The sequence below is a fragment of the Thermobia domestica genome, chromosome 3 (genome assembly GCF_964235325.1).
Source record: "Thermobia domestica chromosome 3, izTheDome1.hap1.1, whole genome shotgun sequence".
Lineage (NCBI taxonomy): Eukaryota > Metazoa > Arthropoda > Insecta > Zygentoma > Lepismatidae > Thermobia > Thermobia domestica.
The window spans coordinates 163097142-163118960 of NC_137456.1; the positions used below are offsets into that span (position 1 = coordinate 163097142).

Sequence of the window (21819 nt, forward strand, 5' to 3'; positions counted from 1 at the left end):
AAAGGAAAAGAAGAAGTAAACTTCAGTGTTATCGTAGGCGGAACTAGAGGGGGGCCGGCTCTCCCAGAAGCAAAGCTGGCTCCCCTAGTATTTTTCTACTGGACGAAAATAATGTTATCAATTTAGCCTATCTCAACTTACACATAATAATTTTAGTGATGTTTGCATTCGACATATTTAATAATGTATATACTCGTCCGGCCATCGATTTCCTTTTTTTAAAAAAAAAAATGGTCTGCTGCCTGTATATAATAAAATCCCTGGACAAATGTGATAGTGGGTAGTATAGCGACCTTCCAACTTGCGTTATATGCGTTTTATTTTATTTGATGGCTTTATTAATGTAAACCAGGCCTGTCCATGAATTGGCTCCCGGAGCCAAAGCGTGAGCGGGCACGAGCGAAGATAAGAACAGGTGAGCACAGGTGCTGCTAGCTTCGCTTCTTCCACTGCATCCGATAAGTGTTGCCAACCACACATGATATCAAAAAAACTATGGCCAAGCCTGGCCAGAAATTCGCACGATGATAAGCATTGAGCAGACGCAAGCGTGAAATGTGCAGGTGTGCTCTCCCCCTCCCCATTTCGAAAGCAGTGACGCGAAAACACTGCAGGAAATAAAATTGGTACGTTTTTTGGTCGAGGAAGACGCATGATAGAGGTTACAGTTAGCGTTGAAGTAACTAACAAATGAACAAGGAAAAAAAAGAAAGAAAGAAACTAATATTAAACATGTCATCTTACAGACGTAAAAACGACTGCAAAAATCGGAAACGAATTGTTTCAGACATTTTTAGCTTGCTTACACAATTCGTGACATTGTATTACATTAGCACTCGGTCTGTAACTTGTCACTCGCTTCATGTTTGCTAAGTTGTAAATGCCTTTCGTTGCTAGATTGATAGGAGAACGACGGGAGGTTGAAAATAATAATAATAATAATAATATAATAATAATAATAATAATAATAATAATAATAATAATAATAATAATAATAATAATAATGCGTATTATTATTATTATTATTATTATTATTATTATTATTATTATTATTATTATTATTATTATTATTATTATTATTCGGACCAAAGAGGGATGAAAATAGGGATTGGAGGAAATTCATAACTAGGAATTGCATAGTTTATACCGCTCACCTAACATTATTAGGGTTATTAAGTGTAGAAGGCTCAGGTGGGCAGGCCATGTAGCCAGAATGGAAGAAATTAGAAACGCTTTCATAATTTTAACTGAAAACCCAATTGGAAGAAGACCACTAGGAAGACCTAGGCGTAGATGGGAAGACAATATTAAGATGGATCTTGCAGAAATAAGAGTACAGAGTAGAAACTGGATCCAGTTGGCTAAGGACAGAAGTTAGTGGAAATATTTTGTAAACGCGGCATTGAACCTTCGGGTTCCATAGGCCATAGAGTTAGTTAGTTATTATTATCTAAAAGAAATGTTCAAATGTTAAGAGACAATTACACAGAAGAACTGAGTTCCGACCAAACACTAATTTGCCGGAAGGAAATTCCAGTGCAGTCCAGCCTACTTTAAGCGTTATCCGTGCAACCCACGTTTCATGTTCAAGACATTGGGAATAATTGTTCGTATCATTCAGTTGGAACGTTTCCTTCCGAATTTACGCTATTACAGTAGACCTACGCTATTACAGTAGGCCTACGCTATTACAGTATGCCTACAACATTGTGATTTTCAAAATCAGTCAGTAACTATCGAAGAAAGACAAGCGTGTAGCTTCAGTCGTTGAAATGATTTAACATTCTTTTTCACTTTTAACAAGCCACCGGCAAGCAACCAGCCAGGGACAATACATCTTTCCTTATTAAAAAGACACTCCTTGTTAAAAAAAAAAAAAAAAAAACTAATTGCAGTCACTAACGGTCACTCTTAAAAATGGAAAATCTCTTTGGCTCTCTTCAGTAGCGTAGCCAGGATGTGTGTTTGGGGGGGGGGCAAGTGCTGTTATAGGTACACATAGAAAAATTACAAACAAAAAAATATATAAACATAAAAATATATAAAAAAATTACAAAGTACCAAAGTACATTGTCGGACCTCTTTGGGGGGGGGGCCGGCCCCTCTGGGCCCCCCCTTCCCTACGCCACTGGCTCTCTTAATATTTTGTTTGATTCTTTGCGATCAAAGTAACTTTAAAAGTGGAGTAAGAAATACTATTCTTCCTATTGATAGTGTAATAGTGGCTTCTAATCTCCACAACCAACCCCTTGCTAAGCCTATTCGTACACACATACATGCATAAGCTAATTTTCTGGAGATAATACTTAGATAATTACAAACAAGTGCTACAGTTTTTTTTTTCGTATCAACAGATTATCTCTTTTCCTAAAAAGCGAAACAACATAATATAACAAACCCACACTCGGATATAACAAACCCACATCCTTCTTTAACAAAAGGAAAGAAAAAAGAAGAAAAGGAACGTACATAGTTTATCATTTGATTGCTGTTACAAGTTTGTATTGTCTATACTTAACGGTTACCACATTGTAAAAAAACACTTTACACTAAATGGCAATCAGTTACCATACATACTTTTTTTTTGGTAAGCTAGTGATTACCGCCAAGGTTGACAACACTTCCGCTCCTCTAACGACGAAACCCGAAGATCCACGAAGCACGAACAATGGTATTTGCCCGTAGAATGCTCGTGAGCGTTCACGAGGAGAGTTTCCACTATCTGCTCGCCATGGGCAGGGCTGATGTAAACTATTTTTGTATTGTTTCAAGTAATTAATATCATTGGCGTAAGTTTTTCTTGTTTGTATATGTATGATAAACAAGTCTTATTGTTATTATTTTATTCATAGTATAGTAATGTTTGAATAGTTGATTCTCAGAGCAAATTATTAAGGTACACTAAAAAGCAAAAGAAAGGAAAGAAATAAAAAACCGAATTCTTGAACTGCTAAATTCAAGCGATTCTACATACATGCATATAATATCCATTCAAAAGTTACTATTCAATATTGTTTTTCATTATTATTATTATTATTATTATTATTATTATTATTATTATTATTATTTATGAACTGAAGTTTGTAGTTAGATTCTTATGGTATAAACTGTAACCAGGCGCGCAAGGTGTCGAAATTTGGGAGGGGTACAATATTGCAAGACACAACGACGTTATTCTGCAGCCAAGTAAACGATAAATTCCAATAACGGAAGCCGTGCACACCAGGAACACATTTTATATTTTGCTTTTGAAAAGTGAGTATATTTGTGTTATGCTAAAGGGAAACGAGTATGTTCCTGGTAACCTAATATTTTAGTTCCATACTGTAAAAGTTATATGGATATCGCAGCAATAACAAGAGCCAAAGCAATTTTAATCGAGTAAGTCATGTTGTTTCTTGCTACGGGGGAGGGGGCATGTACTAAGGGACTTAAATTATTGTATCTAGGGACAACCATAAATCTGATGATTGTTAAACAATGATAAGTACAACCATAGCTTCTTTCCACATTCTCAATAGAATGGGAATTTTTGCTTTGCCAAGTAACTTTGAAAATACAAGGAATATAATGTTATATAAAACAAATATTGCAGTTTTATCACATTATTTGCTAAAATAGCATGCAATGAGTATTGAACTAGGTATATTTTTTTTCTAAAAATACAAATTCGTAAGTTTATTAGGGCTACATCATATGCAAAGTATTGTCCCTTGGTACATGAAAATTCGTGTCCCTTGGTACTTGGATCGCCCCATGTATAAATACAAGTAAATTTAACGAAAGTAGTACATAATAAATTAATTAGAATGTAGAGGCAATACCATAGGTGTTTTAAATATGCTAAAGCATTTAATTGTTACTTCCACTTACGCGCAGCAAAACTCTCCAAATGTCAACAAGAAAAAAAAAATACTTTGATATACGGAAGACGTATGCTGTCTTCCAGTTCACTTATTTCTCTCTATATATAATTACTTTATGTTGCCAAAATGAAGTATAGAAAACTGAATTCAGTGATAGGAAGGCAAAATTGGTACAAAATTCAGGAGAGCTGTAGGTGGCATGTCCAATGCTACATTGTGTCCCTGGAACGCTCGACTTCTTCTACTTTACCTATATTCACAGGAAAAAATTAAAGAACTAGATTGTTTTATAAGAAAGGAAAGAATACAGATATAGTGTAAGATCAAATCTTTAAGCCACATTAATCATTTCACAGTTAAAGCAAGTATGGTTTTATTAAGATAGTGCACAAATGTCTGTCGAGTTACTCATGCGGTCCAGATCGGATGGACTTTCCATGAGTGCGCATTAGTACAGACAAAACACAATCATTTAAAAATATTTTTTTTTGAGGGTCCGTATCCATTTGACCCCTCCGTGGATGCCCCCTGGCTGTAACCGTATTTCCGACGGGTGATACTAACGATACAACTACAACAGTACGCTAAGAAGGTCACACTGTTAAAAATATTTTTTTAAATTTGAGAAACAGTTTCTTATCTATGCACCGAGACGGTATTTTCTTAGAAATGAGATAGCAATTTTCATAAGGAAAGTAACAGTATATTTTCTCATTTCGCTATATACAACCTCATCTACTTTCCTTCATTTCTCATTAATGAGAGTTTCAAACTCTTGTTTTTAAGAAAAAAATATTTTTCTTGTACAGTTAAGAAAAGGTTTCTCGGATTTAATAAAGTATAACTTTTATTTTTAACAGTGCATATATAATTCAGGAATATACAAGAGTTGTCTTATATAGGCCTATGCTGCAAAATGTTGAATATATTGCTTATAAAATCACTGCAATTTAAGCAATTACACTATATTAATATTTAAAAATACTGCAATGTATGAATGCGTAGCTTAGAATTTACAAGTTATTTTTTATATTGTGAGGTTGTCGACAACATCCACTTACAATCTTTAAGAGAACTGTAGTAATTTTGACTTCAAGTCATGTACAGTTTAGTGTATTGTAAGTTAAGTAATAGAAATTTGTACTTACTACCAATCTCAGAGATGTTGCATTTGATAAACGTGATATTTTTTTCACTACAAATTGAATTTTCTATTGCTGTCCCTTAAGTCTTCTCACGTATTGTTGACCTGTTTCTCTTCTAATTGCATTTTTTCAATGTTTAAGTTGTACGGGAAGATAGCCAACTATATTTCTCCGATTTGATAGTTTTACATCGACCCCCTACCATCATTTGTTTTGTGTATAAAAAATGATTGTATTTCTTTGTTTGCAATGGTTTGGTAATAAGCTGCAACACTAATAAACGACAACGATTTATTGTAAAACTTAAAATGAAAAGATTTCACACTTTACTTTAAATACAGAAACGAATAAATATTAGCCCATGACTGCTTTTTAAAAAGTTATAATTTTAAATTATGCCATTGCTTGTATGTTTGTGTGTGTTTCTATTAGATGTAAGAGTAAACTGAGAACATGATAGTTAACGTTTACGAATAATATACTTTCGCTCAGAATTGCAATAGTAAAACAGTAATAGATAATTGAATTTTCATAATTAGAGTAGATTTTAGGTAGTTATTTCGTAGCAGCTGAATATAGGAAATATACAGTTTTAACCATATTTCTGATGTAATATATTTTCACTGAACTGTTATATGACAGTGTCGTGTTAGGAGAACTAAATAACTTGAAGAAATAATGAGTGCGGGGAAAGGGGGACTCAGAAGAAAATATTTTTAAAAATTATAATAAGGTCTTCTAAAAGGTTCTTCCAATTTTCAGAATTAAGGGGCCATGCCCCCCCCCTAGGAAAATATCCTAGTTACGCCAATTATTGTTGCGTACCTTTTAAATTTGAGGATTTTCTGTACTTTTTGGTGGAATCTTTTACTTTCCCTTTCTGTATATATGCACCTCTAAGGTGCACACAAGTGAGAGAAAAAACTGACTCAAGTAAAGCATATTTCTTTACAGTGCATTAAGTAGAAAATTCATTAAATATGAAAGAAACTGGTTGCATAAAATATTAATAAAAAGATAAAGATATTTAGAATATTTAATGTATAGTAAATATTACACATTACACACGATTAATGTAAAACAATGATTGAAATTAATAATAAAGCATAATAAAACATAATTTGAAAAAAAATAAATCATAATTAAACAAAACATAAAGCATAATATGGGTTGCTCTAATAATAAAGCAAATTTGGAAAAAATAAAGCATAATTAAACAAAAGATAAAGCATAATGTGGGTTGCTCTAGTTATCAGTAATCGCAGGAAGCGCCGAGAATTCGTTCTATAGGGTAAATAAGCTCTCTGGCGTTTGAAACAAAGTTATTTTAATCGAAGAGAGTTAAGTAAAACTTGTTTGGGTCGAATGAGAGGAAAACTATGCGAGGAATGAAGAGAACATGCATCGATTCCAGAAATCGTACTTCCATAGTGAAACATGTTGGAGGATCTATGCGTGTTTGGCGGTCAGCGAGTGCTATTGGTACCGGGAATTTGTTTTGTAGAAGGAACGAGGAAGTAAAGAAACTATATCAATATTTTAAATAGCAATCTTCGGCAAAGAACTTCAAAATGGATCACTATCATATCATATTACACGATAAAGACCCAAAACGCCACACACAATACTAGGATCTGAATACTAATAGTGTACCCAAAAAGTTAACACACGCACGTAGTGACCAGACGTCAATCCCATAGAGTATTTATAAGAAGTTTCTGACCAAAATATAAGATACAGGGTTATTTCTAACAAAGCAGTTCTCTAAAGTGCTTTATTGGAAAAAAGTGACAATATTTCTTCTAAAAATACAGCGAACTTAGTCGTTCCCATTTAGAGATTACTTCCGGCAAATAAACTTCTAAAAGGAACTCTACAAACTATTAATCAATTAAAAAGTGATGTTATTATTACAATTATTTTCTTGAATATGTACGGATACCTTTTTCACGTACAGTTTTAGTTATTTTTTTTCTTGTTACAGAGAGAAATTGCTTTTATTTAAAAGTCACATAGATGTATATACTAATACACGCAATTCTATCATGCAGTTTACATCCTTAATATGATTAGTACTATTTAAATTATACGAAATCTGTTACTGTATGAATACTTTTTTGAGTCACTGTATACCCTGCGACGGCCAAACCTTTGATCTTCGACATTTTTACAACCTGCACAAAATTTTTTAAACCAATGATTTGCTGTTCACTGCACCTATTGCAAATGTTTTGGGTTGCTCCACAGCATTATGCCAGAGTTCGAACGCATAATAACAGTTCACATATTAGACGTTATTGAGCACTCATTGTCACTATTAGAAATGGCCGGAACCGGTACCTGGTGGAACTGGTTTTTGGCTCTGAACGGATCCGGTTCCGGAACTGGGTTCTCGGATAAAGGTCTGGAACCGGTTTCCAAGATCCGGTTCTGGAACCGGGTTTTTGGAAATGAAAATGAAAGCTTTGAGCTTTAAGTCCCACGGCTATGCCGGCTAGGCTAAAGGAGAGGTGATGATGGGAAATTAATGAAATGGTGGAATGAAGAAAGTGGGGGGGAAACGGGAGAACCCCGAAGAAACCCACGCACACGGTGTTTGTCCACCACCAAGTTCACTTGGCGCGAGCTGGGATCGAACCATGGACCCCATGCACCAGAGGTGAACGCTCTACCACTGAGCCACCGCGATCCCTGGAACCGGGTTTTTCGGATCCTGGTCTGGAACCAGTTCTGAAAACTGGATCTCGAAGAATCGATTTCTTGCGGAACCGGTTCCGCCGAAACCGGAACTTTGTGGCCATCCGTACGCTAAACTCTGCTTGCAGGCCGTGAAAAATGGAAGCGACAGGAAGGCGCCCAGGCGGCGGCCGCCGCTTGTCTCATTTTGCTAACAAACTGGGTAACTGGCAAACTCATTTGGCTGAACACCCACTGGTGGATCAAAACTTTTTTTCTGATGGGTACAAGCGAGTCTGGGCGGGGAGGGCACAAGCGCGTGGTCCTCTTTGCAGTGTTTTGAAGGTGAAATTTGTGCCTCCTTTACGGGTCTTCGGGGGGGCTTTTGGATCCAGGTCCGGAACCGGGTTTTTCGGATCCAGGTCTGGAACCAATTTCGGAACGGGTTCTAAAAACACAATCTCCAAGAACCAGTTCCGCCGGAACCGAAACTTAGAGTTAATGAGTTGATTTTTAGCTTAGCGTCCCTTTCAGCAGCAAGGCTATATGAGACGTGGACCTACTGATTAACGTGGAATCCGAACCACATGAACTCCCGCCGGGAATCAAACTCGGGTCTTCCACGCCAAAGGCGCGTACGCAAACTGCCTAACCACGAGGGAGCTCAACCAAAACTTTATGGCCATTATTAGTCACTGTTGCTAAAGACTGACTGAAGATCTGACAGAGTGGCGATCTTAACGTTAAATAGTCCCTACCACACAACCTCTTGGGCCAGTTTGATCTTTTACTTAGTCAGTCAATTACGGCGTAGATAAACGCTTACTGTTTGGGTTGTCGAAATATTGCAAGACGTATGAGTCTGCTTTGTATTGCGAGATTTTGTGATTAGAGATGACGTCAAACTCCCAAGAAGACTATTTTTTCCTTTGTTTTACGCAGATCATTATTCATTTATTGGTGACTTTTTTTGGTCTATTCAAATTTTTTATGTTCTCATTCCATAACAAGAAAGAGAAATAGAATGGAATATTTTGAAGAAACTAATATGTTTTTAATATGTATATATTCCTTATTTTTATGTTTTTATTTGTTTATTTAATTTTATATTTAGCAGTGTTGAAGCTACGCATTTTTTAGCCCATTGGTTTATACAAGGAATTATATTTCTTTCCTTTAAAATGAAGGAAAATTTTAATGATGTAACTAATTAACTAATTTCTTCGTCTAGTTAAGTGGCCCTTGCTATTTCCAAATATAACTGTTGAGAATTTCGCTCTCAAGTCTCCTTAACATCGTTTAAGTACTTTAATTAGTAATCAATTCAAAAAGAAACTTCTATCCAATCTCTTATTATTCTTTATCTTCTAAATGTCTTTCGGAGCTGGGGTCGGCTTTTCGGATCGCTGTCCATCTGTTTCTGTATTGTCAAATCCATTGTGACACCACAGTGCACCATATCATTATTCATACAATCTCCCCATTTCTCCTTTAGTCGTCCTCGCGCTAGTTTCCCCATTTAGTCCTTTAGTACCCACTCAGAGAACTACGTATTTCGAAGGTCTTCTCACATGGCCAGATCATCAAAGACTACTTTCTTGCAGTTTTTCTACTCTTGGTCCCACCTTAACTATTCCTCGGATCACTTCATTCTTACTTTTTATTTCATTCCGCTTCACTCCACATATTCACCGCAGCATCTTCATCTCTGCAACATGCAGCTTCTTTTCCTTTTCTTTGTTATCCAACATTCCACTCTGTACAATACGACAGGTCTCTCTACTGTTTTTAAACCCTTCCTTTAAGGAATATTGGTACCCTACAATAACAAAAGTATTCCTCCCACTTCTTTCCATTTTGACAAACAGCTGCTAACTCTACTGTTTACATAATCTCCTGTTCTTATATATTCCTGTAGTATCGATTCCAATTACTTTACTTTCTTCGTCGTCTTCGTCCAATCGTGTTATTGTATTTTCGACTACATTGTTACTGAATGGCTAATACAAATATTGTCTTGATTTTACCAACTCGAACCTCTTTTTGTTTTTCAATGCTCCTCTCCAGACATCTAATTTCATTTGCAGTGCTGCCTTGGTCACACTCACTAGCACGATGTCATTCTCAAATAGCGCATTCCATGATGCTAACTCTTCGATCTTGCATTATACAGGGTGTTTCAAAACAACACCGATAACGTTTGTGAGATGACTCCTGACGCCAAGATAAGACAAAAAAGTATAGATTAACCTGGGTGCACAAATGCTTCCTTTCGGAGTTACGGGCTGCCGAAAACATGAAAAGGATGAATTTTAAAGATCCATAGCTTCAAAACTGTGGGACCTACCGTAGTCGGGTCAAGACTTCACTTAGAAACTAATATGTGCCCTATTCAGAAATACATGTTTTAGAATTCTAAGGTACTCACGCAACAATTTTTATAGAGGGAGTTTGGCTACAGGCATAATAATTTCAAGTTCTTACCAACTACTTCTATAAGAATTGTTGCGGAAGTACCGCAGCATTCTGAAACTAATATTTGAATAGGGCATATATTTGTCCTTAAGTGAAGTCTTAACCTGACTACGGTAGATCTCATAGTTTTGGAGCTATTGATCTTCAAAGTTGTTGTTTTTTTTGTTTTGTTTTTTTTTTTCATGTTTTCAGCTGCCTATAACTCCGAAAGGAAGCATTTGTGCACTCAGTTGGTCTATACTTTTTGTCTTATCTTGATGTGAGGAATCACCTCCCAAACGTTGTCGGTGTTGTTTTGAAACGCCCTGTTGAAATTTATACTATGCGTAAATAAATTGAATATTATTGAAATAAAATTTTTCAGGAGTTATGTTTTCCAAAACTCCTTTATCACGGTTGGTCAGTGCTACGGGAATTACCTCTGGTGCAAACAAATTTTACTAAAGTTGTTGAAACAGCGTTGGTCTAGATTTTTGCTCTTACACTTATAGCACACTATAGATACTGCACCATACTATACGACTCAGTAAGATTGTTTTTACTGCAAAACTTGTTACAATGAACAGTTTTGAGGGTGTTCTTCCACGGGAGTTTGTTAAAGATAGAGCTTATGGGAAATAGAGCTTATGGAACATGACTGCATAACTTGTTTTTTGCAATGAATTACAGTATGTATATACCCATTTCAGACAATTTAATTTAAAGGGTTCTGAAACGGCATTTGAAACTCAAGGGAAAATAGGTACTAATAAACTTTCTCTCAAATTTAAATATCTCTTTTGCGAGAACTAGGCAGAACAGGAATTCCTGTTCTGCCTAAAGATAAGATTAGATAACAATTGTGTTACAAAGTGCTCGAGGGCCATTAGGCAGTACAGGAAGGAACCGTTTAGATTGAATCTATACACTGTGTGCACATGATAAATTTTATAGAAGTCATAAGTATAGTTCAAAATGCATTTCTGTAGATTAAACATTTTGTTTTAAGTTCGTCAAAGTCTATCGTACTAACGAACTGATAAAACACTTGCTTTCCACTCCTAATATCTTGCCTCATATTGTTGGTCTATTCTTCTGACAAGTTCAAAGCATTTGTAGCGACGTACTTCTTAAGCCCCATCAAGTATCGCTTTACGCCAACACAACGACGCAAAATTTAAATGTTTTAGTTTGCAATAACTAATATAGCAGTTACACTATTACTACTTACATTTTCTTCGTTGCTTTACGATTTACAGATTTTGTTCAGATCGATTACATAATGAGTTGGATGATTTTTCATCTCGAGAGTGAGAAAATATCAATCTCAAACTAGTGATTTACTGTACAATATTTCTACCCATCTTTAGAATAAATGACATTTCTTTTTTGCCTGTTTCACTGTTTTTTTTTTTCAAATCTAGTTTCATTTCATTTCGGTTGGAAATAAAAAGATATTGAAGTCCTAAATTTTGTGGTTCCGATAAGAAAACCAATTCAATTAGAAAGATAAGTACGCGAACAAGACTTCTTTTGTTTATATTTCCGGGGAGGGAGAAAGGGAGAGAGGGGAGGCAGAGAGGGCAGCTGATTTGCTTTCTTTTAGACAAGTGCAGAAATTGAACAAATGAACATCGTAGCTTCTCCGTTTCATAATATTTACATAGAGGAAGTAACTGAAGCAAGAAGAGAAGATATGAACATGAGTATTTACAGAAATCAAGAAAGCAAACCGAAGGTTTCTGACTATCTTGTCGATGAATAGAACTCAGTCATTCAACTTTTAATTTAAAATGAAAGTACACTAGATCTTTGTCGATGAAGTTTTATCATTACTAGATCTAATTTATTTAATCTCTACCATAGACAAATTAACTTAATAAAAGATCACTATCCAACAAACATACTTCTATCTATTTTCAAACTTTAACCTAAAACTATCATATTGAAATACCGAATACAATGAAGATATATACATAACTAGTTGAGAATTCTCCAGGAGCATTGCCAGAAACAACTTGAAAATAATTATTTTTTTCTTAACTTCTACAAGCTTTATACCAATTGTTCTATGTACTTTCTTATTATATTCATTAAGCAACTCCAAGTGAACTTTGTGGTGGACAAACACCGTGTGCGTGGGTTTTCTCGGGGTTCTCCCGTTTCCTCCCACTTTCTTCATTCCACCATTTCATTCATTACTCATTATCACCGTCTCCTTTAGCCTAACCGGCATAACCGTGGGACGTAAAACTCAAAAATTTCATTTCATTTTTTCATTAAGCAACTCTTGTAATATATCTATCCATTTATAATTTCCTTGAGTACTAAACTTTTTCCACATGTTTTGAGTTCTGTTAAAACGTTCTACAGTATGTTGTTTTACGAAGACAATAAACATTACAAATGGATTTAGCAGATATGCAAAATATTGCAAAGCATATTATGTTAATATTTTTTTCATGATATGCATATTGTGTTGTGTGAAAAACAAAAAAGGTCCTGAAATTGTAAAACCAATAACAAAATATATTTTAAAAAAATAAGTTGTCCGTGTCTAATATACAAACAGATTTAGGTGGTGAATTTTATAATAAACATGTAAAACAGCTATTAAAAAAATAAAATGAAACATTATAGTGCTCAAAATTGAAAAATTCGAATGGAGGACTCATCAAGCTTAATTGCTCTGTCGAATGGAGGTCTCAAAATGGGAAAATTCGCAAATAATATACATACATATATACACACAGACACACAGAGAATTCAGTAACGAACTTTTTAACTTCGTTGAAAATCTTTTTCTTTTCGAAACTATAATGCTAGTCTCAAACTATATATATATAATATTACTACAATATTTTTCCATCTTCTTATTAAAGGAATTCCCGAACAAGAGAAAGAGGGCAGCCCCATCTATCTGGTAGATTTCTAATGCAAGAAGAGACACTGTTCCCAATACCACTACAAAGATCAGATTGCCCAGTTTGTCCAGCTCTATACTTAGTCTGCTTTCTCTGATGATGCTTTTGACATATTTATTCTGAATGAACCTTTACTTACTTTGCCATTTTGTAAAGTGTGAGTGCCTTGCTAGTGTGTGGCTTTACCCTTCTATGCAAATATTCTTTAGCATTTCCTTGCGAATCCTAAACTATTCCTTTACAGCATAACTATTTCTGATTACTGTGCATTCATGCAGGCATTGTCATTGTCAGGAAAAACTATGCTTACACCCATTGACTTGTTGCCTGTGCACCTCCATTTCTTTTCACTACAACGTTATTGTAGGAAAAACTGAGAATTCTCTAAGGTTCGTCCATATAGAAACTTGTGAAGTTTTCGTATCCCAAATACAACCGCCAGAGTATATTAAACTGTGCATACCAATTTTTCTTATCTGCATTCGAAAATGTGGATGACGCGCAAGCGATTCTTTGTAATCTTCCATTTACTTCATTCAAGAGAATCGCTCCCACACTTTCCGGAGAGGCATTAGTAATGACGATTACAGTTTTGAATCTTCAAAAGTATGTAAAAATCCCCGCTCTTATAAATAGCGTCTTCATCTAATTGAATTGTTGGTATTCAGGAGTCCAAGCCCATTTGACATGTTACTTCAATAATTCAAATTGCAAAGGAATACGCACAGATAATGACATTAAATGCCTGGGATAAAAATTTACCTTTTCAAGAAAGGAATAAAGTTGTAACTCGTTTCTAGATACTTAAGGCTTCCAATATCTCTTTTTAATAGTTACCTCTAACCCTTGTATTTGAAATCCTAAATATGTTATCGATTGTTGCAAGAATATACTCTTTTGCAAATTGATATGAATGTGAGTAGTTGAAATTGTTGTTTGGAATCACGACTTAATAGACTGTTTTTAATTAATACATAGTCTAAATAGCACGTTATGCCATGTAATCCAGAGATGTCATGATCCATAAACTTTGAAAGATTTGAGATGAATAGTTTAGCCCAAGTAGTAGATGTAAGTGCTCGAAGAGCCTTCACGGCATGTTAACTACTAAGGACTGTGAATTCCTACTGAACTTCCAATTGTATGTATGTTTGACGCAGATCGAGAAGTGTTGTATACAACAAGTATACACTATTCCAAAAAGAGCACATTGAGCACATTTCTAAGTTTAGCTTTAGGTATCTTCGGAAACAGTAAACTAAAGATTTCAGGGTCGAACCCCTAAGCCAATCTTCGCAATCGGGGGAGGGAATGTGCAAATGTGTTTCGTTTCTTTTGAGTGTAATAAGACATGCTGAAATGTTATTAAAATGTAGAAAAGAGTAACATTCATTGAAATAACAGAATAGCGTTTCGAAAGTACTACATTGTGTGTGGCTACTATATTGTGTGCTCCCACAACAATGCCACACGTAGGTGTACATTGTTGTAGAACTGTTGACCATCACTGGATATTTGCGGACAAGTTTTCGGTGTAGTTTGTGGATTTCAACAGTGCAATTATTGCAGTGATAGTTCCACCTCTACGGAGAAAGCGATGATTATTCACACCACCAATATCAATTACAACCTCATCTAAGAGTGGAGTGGGGATTTCAGAAACCTTACTTGATCACGATCTAACCAATGCCCTGACCTCTTATGGTAGTCTTAGCATATCTATTTTTCATTAGAAGTAACAATCCGATGCAAAACACTAAGAAAACTGCACACTTGCAGACTACGATCCTTATTGGTCAGTGTCTACTAATGTGGCATCAATGAATTCCACCGCCGTACCAATTCTGCGGAGCCACCTAACGACAGCAGCATGGGGGAGATGTCTGATACATCCGTAGTTTCACTTCTTCTAGAGTTCATTTTCTTGGTGTTTCTGAGGAGCTGTTGGTAACTGGACACGGGTCACTTCTCAAACTCGTAAACGAAAATCGCACAATTATCCACTATGCACTGTTCATAGTGCATTGTCACACGAACCTACGGTATTTAACTCGACACTTCTTCTGATTGACTGGGTATCCCAGCTTATTTCTGAACATGTACAAAGTTTCTCACATGCTGCGCATATGCCAATCCATTCATTTGTTCTTACAGAGGGTAGTTTTCCACCAGACATAGAGGGCATGGTAGCTCAGTGGTAGAGTGCTTACCTCCGTTGCGTGCGCCCCCTGGTTTGAACCCCGGCTGAGTAAGTTTGTAGTGGACAACATAGTGTCCGTGGGATTTCTCGGGGTACCCCCGTTTCCTCCCACATTCTTGTTGCACAATTGCCTAAATTATCCTCTCTCCCAACCTAACAGGCATAATCGTGTGACATTAAACGGAGAGATTCCATTTCCCACCAGACGTAAACTGAATATTTTAATCGCATTAATCCCATACATATTACATAATTTAATTATGAAGAACTTGGTAATAAGTGCTTCTCTCTCTACGATTTTCATAATTCCTTAAATGGACGTTGAAACCCTATTCAAATTTAAACCAAGAGCAGTGTATGACACTTGCATATTTTGATGGGTCAACATTTTCACCTGTAACCCTGTTTCTGTTACGAATTAAATTAAGAATTGACAAGTACAGGAATTGATATTAACATAAACTCTATTTCCTATAAAAGCATATAACTTAATACGCTATTCCTTATTTAAAAGAGTCTGCTCTGTTCCTTTTCTTTGCATCGATTAGTTGTTGGTAAAATTTAGAAAAGAAAGAGAAAAAGGTTGAAAATGGAATAGCGTGGCCAAAATCTTGACATTTTCACGGTACATATCCCTTTGCAAGGCAGGACGAACATTTCCCTAATTGGATGAAGCTGGTATTACGTTCTTTCCAAAGAGACCTCCCATCGTAATATTCTCCTACTACTGCCTCTTTTTGCCTTTTTATATCACTTCTTTTTTGTATAAACTTTTATATTTGACAAACTTCCAAAAAAGCATGCAAAAGAGAAATGAAAAGAAATTTAATATATTCTGTGCATGATTTCCCTTGTGTCATCATTCATCTTTTTCTCCTATTCTTCTCAGATTGTTTGACGTCTTTCGCCAGTCTACAAACAGAATAAATATGCCAACCTCATTAGTCTACGTAAACAAAATTTCTAATGAAAGTTCCTTTTCTTAGTCATTTGTACAAGTAAAGATAATCCAATAAGCTGTAATTATCTACTTTCAATTATCGTATTTACAATTTTTTAGTATTTTTTTTTTTTTACAAGAACAAGAAACTTAAAATCAAGTGATTCAGTTTGTATATTTAAATAATAAAAATTAGCCCTCCCCGCTGGTTTAGTGACTCGCTCGAATGCCTTTAGTCTACGTGGTCCTGGAATAGTGTCTTGCTGGGAGAGCAGTACGGTGGTCCGGTTTCCACCTTTTAAATGATAGATAATGTATCCATTTAACACCGTTACTGAGAAAGGTCGCTAAACTTTAAGAAACAACAGAAGTCAAGAATTGCAACCAAACAGAATGTAGAATCCTATTACTCAACAAGTCATGTCCATTTCTGCTAGGGTAACGGATTTCACGCCTTGTAAGTGTACATATGTTTAGGTTGTTTCACGAAAATGTCGGTCTGCGTTAGGTAGGTAGTAGATTCTGTTTGGAGAAGTGGCGTTCAAATATAAACAAATAGAAATTACGTTAGTATTCTGTACAAATAGAAATTTAATTGATCCAGATATGTGATACTCAACCTTCCCAAGTGTGAGGAACTTTAAGGTAAAACTTAAAATAATTTTATCACAGTGTTACAACCCGAAAGTAAACGTGTTAGAGAGTAATCATCATAGAAGATCTAAAAGTGCTTTAAGGAGTTAAAACTTACATTATAAACTTCAAGGTGAGAGAATCACGAAGATGAGAGTGCTTTCGTGGCTAAGCGGTTAGCGTACGTGCCTTTGGCGTGGGGAAACCTAGGTTCGATTCCCGGCAGGATCTCGTGTGGGTCGGATTCCAAGTTAATCAGTAGGTCCCATCTCATATAGCCTCGTTGCTGAAAGAGCCAAATGAACTCAACCAATCACGAAGATGATTGTTGATAGTTTTGGGTGGTTGAATATGCATGTACTAGGTATTAAGTAATTTTGCAGTTAAAAAGCATATTCTTATAATCTGAGAGCTCGGCTTGGTATTATGATATCTAAGATTTATCACATTTCGTGGTTAATACTAAAATAATATGGAGTCAATTATAATGTTATTTATTCAGGAATCTAGGCTTAACTGTGTATACCACATTATACTTTACACACATTTGTCAGGTATATCCCCCAATCACAGATGGAACAAAAAGTTTGAAATGATCCTTCAGTGGACCTTGTTTTCAATGAACTTGTAGATAACGCTTTTTATTTCAGTCATAGACAGATTACCTTGTAATTGTTAGAACACTCACAAGACATCATAATGTTTACATTAAAAGTTTCTATTGAACACATGTTTCGTGATACACAGGTTTTCTGTCATACACACATATACCTAGGTACTGTAATATGTTATTTTGTGTTTCTAGTAGAATGCAATTCAGGAAATCCGAATAGCTCTAGTTTGCGTGGTTCCATGTTTAATTCGAGATAGGGGCACCCAATTTAAAATTATTACTTAATACGTAAGTCAATTGGGAAGCACATTCAATTAAATAATGAACTCCAGCTAGGAAGCCAAAGCTAAAATAAACGTGATTAAAATAAATATGATTACGACAGATAATCCATCTAAAGGAGTCTGGCCGACCACAGCTTTTCCTGGTGTATAATTAATTCAAAAGTAAATTAATCTAGTCACTTTAAATTTGATTTTTTTCGTGATTATTGCGAAAATTCCAATGTAGTTATACGTGTGAAAATTGTATTTAATAGCAATGGAACATGTTCCACCATATACCTCTAAATACAGAGGTTGATTCATTTATCTTGAGCTGAAGTTAATGTAAAACTTTACTGCACATGCGCAACTCATCATGACATTGCCACAAGGTAAGCAACAGTATCTCGTTAGTCACGTACAGTGAGAAAAAATGTAGGTGGCGCACTTAAAAAGATAGGTTACATGCTAATTCCTGTACTTCTTGGACAACGTACAGCAGACCTATAACTGGAAATGCATGTTCTATAATACTTTCTGTATAAGTGTTCCATCTATACGTACTTTCTGTATGAAACAATGTAGGCAGTCAGGATCTCACATACAAATGGACATATATAACATATAGCTGACGAAGGTAACATAAGTATATGCATGTGATATACGGAAAACTGTTTGATGTCAGACATCCTGCAACGACATGATGTAACACCTAAGGGCAGTGCCTATGTAGCATATGAATAACGTATGCTCCGTACTGATTTCTATAGCAAGCAAGAGGATACCGTATATTTGTACAATATACTGCTGTCCGGAGAACGAATTTTTCTCTGTAGTAGAGCAGTGTGGTCGAGCATAGTCTGATACCGCCAAAACTGAACAGATTCTGGGAGGGGGTTCATTGTGGCCCTTTCCGATGCTAAGTTCACAAAGTTGCGCGTCGTAGAAATGTTTCAAGTTCGTAGGTCGTGCCATTGTGAATTGTATTATGTGGAAATTCGCAGCACAGTCCTGAACCCAGTAGACCGACCCGAGCAGTTAGAACAGTTTCCCAAAAGGGTTTACGATAGTAGTCGGTTTAATGTACAGAGGAAAACTGCGTCTTGGGAAGATGTAGCGATATGTCAAAATCAATGCTGCGTATTACCAGACTCATATCCTGACTGAAATGTACCATCATGAATTCCCAACATTATACGGACAATACGTGAACGAGATTGAAAGGTGACAAGACATGCAGTCACATGGCGAAAACATTGCTGGAATTCTATCGCCCTATGAAACAGGAAGCTAGGAATTTCCTTCTCTGACATCTCTGTCAAAGTCCAAGTGCCAGCCCAATGGCTGTTGTGCTTTCAAACTCATCAAGTGCTACCTGTCGCATCGTAGAGCCCGCACCGTCACTGGCCTGCGGGAAAGCCTGTGATGAGGAATGAGGATCCAGCTGAAGCACAGTCTCCTGCAATGGAAACTCCCAACTCCGGACAGTCAGTAGAGATGGCCTGCAGATCGAACACAACCTATGGTGGAAACATGACATTTCCTAGGTAAGTGGCACATTTAAATTCGGCTCAATATAAGTGAATCAACCACTGTATGTCTTTATTTAATATCACTGCCATAGTTTCGTTCATATGGAATTTTGAGATAAATGATTAGTGCAGAAGGAAACGAATAAATAAAAATATGTATGAACAGAGGAATTTGCATAATACGAAATCATACATATAATATTGATTCATTTGACATGGGAGACATTGATACAATCATTAGTTGCATTTCACATCATTGTAAAACTACGGAGGACTACTTCCAAACTATAGGGGGTCCAATATTCTAACCAGACGTAACAGATTTATCAGTTTCGGTTTCAATAAGCTGATAAGGGAAGAGACGAAACCTACTCTCTCAGGATATTTAATTTATTATAGTAAAATAATTTTATCTTTTACACGTATAGATCTTTTCCCTAGAAATCCAATACTAAAACCGGAAGTGACATGAAAATACAACTTCTGGTTTCAGTAGAGCCAGAAAGCAGAGGAAGTTATCCTTTAGACAGTAAAATCACATCCGAGTAAACTTTTCTCGCTATCTATTACCGCTGTTCACTGTAGGTATGAATATTAAAACCGGGAGTTGTAGTAATTTTCTATCATCACTTCCAATTTCAATAGGGGTTAAGGGCGGAGATGGCATCTGTTCTACGAATACTGAATCCACACAAAATAATTTCTCGCTATCTCTTGCCAATATTTCTCTATAACGATCGAAATTGAAAGTTCAAATGGTATTTTCTACAATTCTGGCACTTTCGGTAGCAATAAATGGATAAAAACAGAGACAGGGTCTATTTTTGGACATTAAATTTATATCAAAAACCCATTTATTTTTATTATCGCTTTTGTACTATGAGGATCAATATTGAAACTGGTAGTTAGTAGATTTCAACCAGTTTCGGTTTTAGTAGTGAAAAAGGGCAAACAAAATCTCTTATTCTTGATGTAGACTTTACATCAACAATAGTTTCCCGCTCGTTATGTTGCTCTGATGCCCGTTGACAGACGAACAGACGGACATAGCCTTTCTATAAAACAGTCATTCTAATACATAATAGGTTTTCCTTACATTCACAGTGGAATTTCATGATTTTATGTAAAGAAACGAGGTGTTCGTATTCCCATAAACCAAATTTTCTAGACTTTATATCCAATGGTTCAAAGTAACACACAAGTTAGTCAATTTATTACAGTAACATTGAAGACCATAACACTTTCACGGACTTTGTCAATGTTTTCTTTCGTTAATGCTTCAACGGACTTCCTTGGTCGGGCGTCATCTTCAGTGCTGGTTCTCGCCCTCCTAAAGCCAACCACTCCTTTTCTTTACTGTGACATAAGAAGGGCCATTGCCTAATGTAGTAACCATGTCGACGTGGATATCCTTCTGTGTTAAACTCCTATGGAAGTATAAAATAACAACCCTTGCCTTCAGTTTCTCATTTTTTCAAAAGTCACTCACTCTACTGTCTTTACCTGCAAGAACATAGGAAAAGTAGACATTAACAGTAAATTTTGATAGGACATACTATGAACGTTCAATAAACACTTAAAGTTTCACGTGTCTAGTTATATTTTTTTAGTTAGGCTTACAACTTTCATAACTTTCATCAGTTACAATTTCTGCAGCCCTTACGAGTAGAATTGCCAGAATTCGTGGAAATATTTATAGATATAATTCCAACTTGAATGCTTTTATGTCCAATATTTCGGAGGAAGTATTTCTCTTGCCCTTCGGACTGGAATTTCCAAATTTCGTAAAATTTAACATATTTGTCTACTGTGTTTGAATATATATTTCTCTACTATATAGAATATCAAATCTTCATGTATCAAGCTTGATGCGTGTACATTCAGCGGTTTTTAAAAATGTATTTCCTTTCCTCCTAGATCCGCCATATTGAATTCCTCAAGTGAATGGCACAATTTGTTTTATCTGAAGTATAAAAGACACACACACAAACATCACCTTTCGTGTCTGTGTTTAACGATTGAAGAGAAACGTGTAATAATAATTGCAATTTTTGGTGTAATAATAAACTTTTTTGCAGAACGTTCTGTAGAATCTATCACAATGATAGGTAGACTTATCACATTCTGAAATTTCAATGAAGATATTGCTAAAGGCTTGTTGAAACTGTTTCAATAATTTGTTGGACATTAGCATACGTATATCAACTTTTTTTTCCAAAGCAGCATCGCATCGCAGTTTGCTACACAAAATCCTAGTAATGGGATGCAAACGAAAAATTGCATAGTAGAAATGACACGCACCTGTAATTATATTGTTTTTTGCTGAAGTTAGTTGTGTGCGCTTCAAAAAAATAAAAGATACAGGCCACCGCACTAAACTTTCTTGCTCCAATTCCTTAAACTAAATTATGTTGTGCTGCAGTTATTAATTAAATATTTTCTTGTGAAATACGAACAAACTTTTTAAAATGTTTTCGAAAAACTTCACCAAAACACAACTCATTCCCAAAAGTGAACTACCCCTTTCAGGTTTTTCCATAAGAAATAACTTATGCTGTATGTTAGAGTTATTA

General features: G+C 35.7%; 1 protein-coding gene across 4 annotated transcripts in view; it reads left to right on the forward strand.

Annotated features, from left to right (window-relative positions):
- LOC145680853 (potassium voltage-gated channel subfamily KQT member 1-like) overlaps positions 1-21819 on the forward strand; it is a 422605-nt gene that overhangs the window by 289164 nt on the left and 111622 nt on the right. The window lies entirely within an intron of this gene.